The following is a 7,071-nucleotide window of genomic DNA, read 5'->3' as shown; positions in this document are numbered from 1 at the left end:
AATCAGTGTCAATTAGCTCAACACTCACTGGTGCGCGTTGATCCTAAACAAACGGTTTAAAACCCCTTTCTGCGACGGCATTTGGAACCGTCACCAAGTGAGTGTGTGCGATAGGGTGTCCTTCCCACACGACCACTACAACAGGAACCCCCCTATAGCAACGCTTTTTTCCGTATCTAAAAGTTCATATATGCGTTGTTAGTGTCATACCAACGGTTTTGGATGCGTTGCCTTATCCAGTGTTGCTAGCGCATATTACAATGGTTATACCACCGTTGGTAAAAGGGACCGTTGCAAAAATGCAACACATAAAACAGACTTATGAAACACTTTTATATGTTGGTGCTTAATGTACAGGAATCAAAATCCCATTGCTTGGCAACAAAGAGTTCGCAATGCTTCAAATCTTGGTACATATATAATGTGAATAATATTATTTTTTATACATATTGTAGCAACTAAATTAATTCTACACGTAATGGTGATAGTTATATATGCTAAGTGAACAAAAAACAAGAGAATATACTCACGGGAGGAAGAAAATCATATATTATATAAAATTGTTGGATTACAACAGTGGATATTACAGGAGGAACATCATCCAAATGTGATGCATAATCTAAATATTTTCTTGACAACAAATCGAAAACCAAAATCATCCCTCAACATCGCTACAACTTAACTAAAACTTAACAAAGGAACATCATTCCTACAACTTAACTAAAATTGAAAGCATCCAGCATCATCAGTATATTTGCCACTCACCTATATAATCATCCATTTATATTTTGAACCTACAAACAAAAAAATGAATTGTTAATACACAATGCATTAATAAAAAATAAAAAAATCGAATAACTTTCTATGGTAATGTAAGTGTAATTAGAGAACGTGAAATACATTTTGAACATATCACAACGGGTCATGTTATGTCATGGATTCAGATGAAAAAAAAGATGGGCACTATGGGACGATAAAACTGGAAACTCAAACTAAAATATTCCAATGAATATTTAGAAGGGACCATGTATCTATGTTTCTGCAGAAAGAGGCGTTCTGGCTCCTATATATGGGGTGAACACTTAAAAGGAGGACATTTATTTTGTTTTGGTGATATACAGAAAATCCATTGAAATGTTCTATAGACAACACAAAAGAGATGACTGGTTTTTCCGTTTGGTCTATCATTTTTACACTATAAAATGCGAGGCAGACAACCTGGATTTCTAGTTCATTTATGTTGAAGAGTTTCCAGAGAAACCCATTGTAAGATTTAACAAATTCATATGTACGCATATCAAATATATGGTATACATAATCATCTAGAAGATATATTTTTCGTGCATGATACATACATGTAGCTTAATTGTTTCCCTTTTAAATAGTACATCAAGTCATGGATTAATTAATAGATTTATTTCGCTCGTACTCATTTGAGATGGTTTTGCTCTCTTTCATATAGGGTCAAAACAAGAACATAGATTTAGAGCTTAAAAAACATAAATCATATACTAGACATACCAATATCACAAAATGCGTGGCTGTGTATATATGTATTGTAAGCATCATTAATCCTCTTTTAGCTTAGCCCCACTGCAACTAATCATATGATCCATGCTCAGCTCCTCATCCATGCATCATGCGAAAAGGTGTAAAGTAGTAATAATAAATTGTCCTAGAAATCATACCTCTAGTCCAGTACGTGCGTGTATAAAATAGAACAGTATGAAGCCAATACCTACACACCTGGAGGCACGGGATGCAGCCATAGCGCGGATGAGAAGTTCATTCAGCCATTTTACGTCCTCGGTGGGGGCTCTCCACTTGATTATCCTCTTCATCGCCTGGGCTTTCGTCAGGTGATCTGTAATGACATGCTCAGCAAGCTTCCTTTTTTTGTTACTGACCTTTTCCTATTATGTGAAGAGGAAGAATTGCGGCAAACAGGTTACACACTTTCAACATGAATCAGAAGCATACAGGATGAGCCTTTCCTTTAGTATATTTTCCATTATATGAGAATGGAAATACATGTATGCAAGGTCATATTTTGTGCTTAACGAAATAAATGGAGACTCAACTTATCTACTCACAATGCGTGCCTAGTAACTGCACGTGTATGTATAACATATATATGAACTACAATAAACATGCAGTTTAGTATCATGGATTCAGTCAGCGAATTACAAAAACCAGATCTTAATTTCATAAGAGCTCTTCCTAAGCAAGTTCTAGCACCATAAATGTTCTTAATTATTTAGTACATCAATTTAACAAAAGAACGGCATTAAAACAAACCAAGTAGACAAAAATATATGAGGAAAGAGGTTAACTTAGAATCATTTTTTGACCTCGCGTGTAGTTTCAAATAAATACTGTTACGGTGCCACTGCCACCTTGACCTCCTGATGCATATACCTTCAAGTCTGCAACAACACTATCAAAGATATTCCATCTGAAAAGAGTACTTTGTGCTTTTAAGATGTGGATCACTGGGTGAGGATAAAATTGAAAGAACATATCAAGTAAACAAACACGTACCTTTTGCATGTAAGGAACATAGTGAAGTAGATTGAACAAATCGTGTAATGCTCCAAAACGACTTATCCACTTTCCAACAATATTAGAAGTGGTGCTTGAGTTCGCTGTGCAGAGGTACGACCATGCCTTCGCTGTATTGAATCACCTAATCGCTTGTATAGCACCTACAAATTTAGCCATCCAAGTAATATGTATCTTCAGATGTCTGAAACTAAAGAAAGCACATTACCAATATTCCCCAAAACAAAACTCTAGGCTGTACGTCCCAGATTTCAGTAGCACAACACAACATAAAAATCCTCAAAAGCAAAAAACCTACTCTCTTCTTGCTCCTTCCATACCTGCGACCAGCCTGCAATAGTTCCTCTTCTCGGCAACTTCACCAACAATAGGGGCTGTCCAATCAGATACAAACTGTTTTTGATGTACCGCCTTCTCCACTGCATTGGATTTCAGTTTTGGTTGGGCATGGAATGCGAGATTGGAAGGATGTCGTGGTGCAGTAGATATTAAAAGGTTGCAGAGCAGGGATCGCGGAGAGGATTCCTATTTTTAAAAAAGGAGAGGCTTCCTGGATCGTTTTACACGGAGGACACGTGAATAATGGAGAACAATTAGGAGGAGCACCGGAGGAGGACGAATGGGGCTACAGATGTCGATGATGCATTGGTACGCGAGGGGCTGCGGATGTGGAACGAGGGATTCGGTTGCCTGTGCTTGTTCATGGCCGTACCTTGGATTCACCATTGGTCGCAGGGGAGCGGCGACTAGGGGCAGCGCGCCGGGATGCAGGGTTGCAGGGGTGGTGATGAGGGGCGGCGCGCTAGGACGGAGGGTCGCAGGGCAGCGGTGAGGAGCGGTGCCGGGACAGAGGATCATAGGGGAGTGGTGAGGGGCGGCGTGCAGGGATGCAGGTAGGTCGCAAGCCGGCGGCGGCAGGCGTGGGAGGGCTGGAGAGGAGAAGGGGAGGCTGAGGAAAGGGAAGTACCTAGGTTAGTCGTGAAAGCCAACTTGGGCTGGGTTAGTGCATTCGGCTTTACATGGAGTTGTGGTCAGTGGCAATGGGTCACGAGCTGCACTACAACGCATATGCTACAATGCCTATATGCGTATCTCTTTTGAACTTTGCAACGTATAGTCAAAATGTGGTACAATATGTGTTGCATTATAGGGGGTATCCTTGTAGTGGACCCAAAAATCGTCGGGGATAGGCCCTCCTAGGACCTAGGCTGGGGCCGTGTGCGATCGGGCGTGGCATCAAAACCCATTCATTTCCGTGGGTATGTACATCCCCCCACGGTGAATCGCATAAATCATTTCCGTAGGTATGTACATCCCATACAGTGAATCCCGAAATCATTTCCGTAGGTATGTACATCCCACATGGTGAATCCCAGAAAAACATTTTCGTTCGTATGTATATCACACACAGTCAATCCAAGGAATACGTTTCCATTCTTATGTACATCCCACACAGTCAATCCAGGAAAAATGTTTCCGTTCGGATGTATATCCCACACGGTTTTATGTATACGCTCATGTGTGAAAGAAGTAACTATCACACACGCTCTGCCTTAGTTAACTATTTGCTTTCATTAACTACATCACACACGATTTTATGTAGAAAACTGTGTGGCATTGGGCTATCCATCGCAAGCGCTTTTACTGCTAGAACCATTTGCAAAGGTCCATGACCGTCTGTTCTATTTTTATTTTTGCCTGTAATTTATTATTCTAATTGGAAATTTTGAAATACGAAACGTGCAATTCCAATTCTCAGCACAATGGTTCAACAACGAATCCATAAATAAAATTGCCAGTACAATATGTTTAGTAATTACAGGATTAGGTAGCAATTAACTATGATGAACCGCAGTATTTAAAGGCGGTAAAGGTGAAGAGACAAGTGTAAATCATTTTGACTGCCGACGGTGTTGAATAAGCGGAATGCCCATAATGTGCCTTCCTACATGCCATAGGAATGAACCACTTTTGTCCAACCCCTTATGACGATCTCCCGCCCATCCTTCACCGCCTTCAGGAAGACTTCTAGAGCATTATCATGGTAGCATGAATTATATACTTTAACCTTAGTTGCCTCTACTGTAGTCATGTAGTTTGCAAGGTAATCATCAGTAAATAGCTTCGGAAACCACTCAAAAGAGAAAAGTAGCAGATACTGAGGTCTAATAGAGTAACTTGTTGTGGGCAGGGAGAAAAGGCAACACATTACTTACCATCCTAAAGTTCACTGTTGTCTTCGACAAAGTGTAAATAAAGAGCTTAATTCCAATCACCCGTTTCTTTCGCCTAACAATCTTTCTTAGTTTCCTCACTTGACGCTTGTTCATGAATATCTCATTGCCCCATACGCAAAAGGGATCGATGCGTGGATCAGTACCCCTCATATATGTACCTACAAGCAAGCAATAAATGTTAGAAGCTAAACTGAGATTGCATAAATGATGTAAAATACAACTACCTATGTTCCTAAGTACAAGTATTTTTTTGATATTTCAATATGAACTACATATGGATGTATATAGAATTATAGATATAGTTTAGATTAGAATCTAGATTCACTCATTTTTCTCCTTATGTAGTCTATATTGGAATCTCTAAAAATACTTATATTTAGGAATAGATGGTGTATAAGACATGGGATGCAGCTAACCTCGACGGCAAACAACGGCATCGCCCATTGTAGCCCTATGTAAGTACATGGAAAGCCAATGTTAACTATAACAGGGTTAACATCCACCAAAAATAGCAAATGGTAATAAAACGGCAGCATCTGTAGTGATATCTTCATTTCGAAAGAGTAGCACAGTAGCAAAGGGACAGATTAAAAATGGATACAACTATTAATTGCAACAGGCTTGACAACATCCTAATTCATGTTTTGTAAATTTGTAGCCATTGAAATACAATTCTTTAAAAATGGATAAAACTATTAATTGCAACAGGCTTAATGGCCATTGAAACCGGTACTGATAAAAATGCAATTGGCAGCGTTAAACATCACAGGGCAGGTGCTGCTAAAGCAGATAATGGCCCAGTTGTCTATAAAAAGTAGGGAAAATAGCTCAAACGTGTTAGGCATGTTTACTACAACATGCTTAATACATCGACAGTACAAAACATAGCCATTAATTGCAACTAGTATTGGTAAGATTGAACTGGTGGGTACATACTTGGTAAGTCATGAGCGGTAGTTGCTGGGGCACTTCATCTTGGCTAGAGCCCGCCCAAAGTCAGCGGCGGGGGAGGCGAGCTGTTCCTCCGGGTCGAAGCATGGATCAGTGCCACTGACATGTGTACCTGCAGGCAACCAGTAAATGGTAGAAGTTAAATTGCAATTGCACAAATGATGTGAAATACTGTAAGACATGAGATGCAGCTAACCTTGACGGCAAACAACAGCATCGGCCGTTATGACCCTGCGTAAGTACATGGACAAGCATGTTAAGTACAACACGGTTAGCATCCTCCAAAAATAGAAAATGGGGCAGCATCTCTAGTATATCTTCATTGCGGAGAGTAGCATGGTAGCAAATGGACAGATTAAAAGATGGATACAACTGTTAATTGCAATAGGCTTAACAACATCCTAAGTCATGTTTTGTAAGTATGTAGCCATTGAAATGCAACTGTTAAAAATGGATTCAATTGTTAATTGCAATAGGCTTAATAGACATTGAAACCGGTACTGATAAAAATGCAATTGGCATAGTTAAACATCACAAGGCAGGTGCTGCCAGAGCAGAGAATGGCCCAGATGTCTATAAAAAGGTAGGGATAGTAGCAAAAACGTGTCAGGCATGTTTACTAGAACATGCTTAATACATCGACCGTACAGAACATAGCCATTAATTGCAACTGGTATTGGTAAGATTGAACTGGTGAGTTCATACTTGGTAAGTCCTGAGAGGTAGTTGCTGGGGCACTTCATCTTGGCTAGAGCTCGCCCAAAGTCAGCGACGATGGAGGCGAGCTGTTCCTCCGGGTCGAAGCATGGATCAGTGCCACTGACATGTGTACCTACAGGGAACCAGTAAATGGGTAGAAGTTAAACTGCAATTGAACAAATTATGTGAAATACTGTAAGACATGGGATGTAGCTCACCTCAACGGCAAACAAAAGCATCGGCCGTTATGACCCTGCGTAAGTACATGGGCAGGCATGTTAAGTGCAACAGGGTTAGCATCCACTAAAAATAGGAAATGGGCAGTATCTCTAGTGATATCCTGAGTCATGTATTGTAAGTTTGTTGCTGGTATTGGTGAAATTGAGCTGGACACGGTAATATTGGAACATCACATAGTGTGTAGTACTGAAATAAACAAGGCACGAACATGCTTAATACATCAACCGTACAAATCATAGCCGTTGCAAGTGGTATTGGTAATATTTAGCTGGTCAGATCTTACATGTTAAGTCCTGGGGGGTAGTCGTCGGAGGACTTCATCTGGGCCAGAGCTTGCACCATGTCGGCGGTGGCGGCGGAGGCGAGGTGTTCCTCCGGGTCA

At 40.4% G+C, this 7,071-nt stretch overlaps 1 long non-coding RNA gene across 1 annotated transcript; it reads right to left on the bottom strand.

Annotated features, from left to right (window-relative positions):
- Positions 1 to 531: 531 nt before the first annotated feature.
- LOC123106836 (uncharacterized) lies at positions 532 to 3,535 on the bottom strand. The gene is made up of 4 exons (XR_006451525.1): positions 2,883 to 3,535; positions 2,542 to 2,705; positions 1,522 to 2,455; positions 532 to 794 (listed from the first exon to the last, which is right to left on the bottom strand). It is a non-coding gene; the product is annotated as an uncharacterized lncRNA (long non-coding RNA).
- Positions 3,536 to 7,071: the final 3,536 nt, after the last annotated feature.

This window comes from Triticum aestivum, chromosome 5A, assembly GCF_018294505.1.
Source record: "Triticum aestivum cultivar Chinese Spring chromosome 5A, IWGSC CS RefSeq v2.1, whole genome shotgun sequence".
NCBI lineage: Eukaryota > Viridiplantae > Streptophyta > Magnoliopsida > Poales > Poaceae > Triticum > Triticum aestivum.
This window is presented reverse-complemented; position numbering and strand designations above follow the sequence as displayed.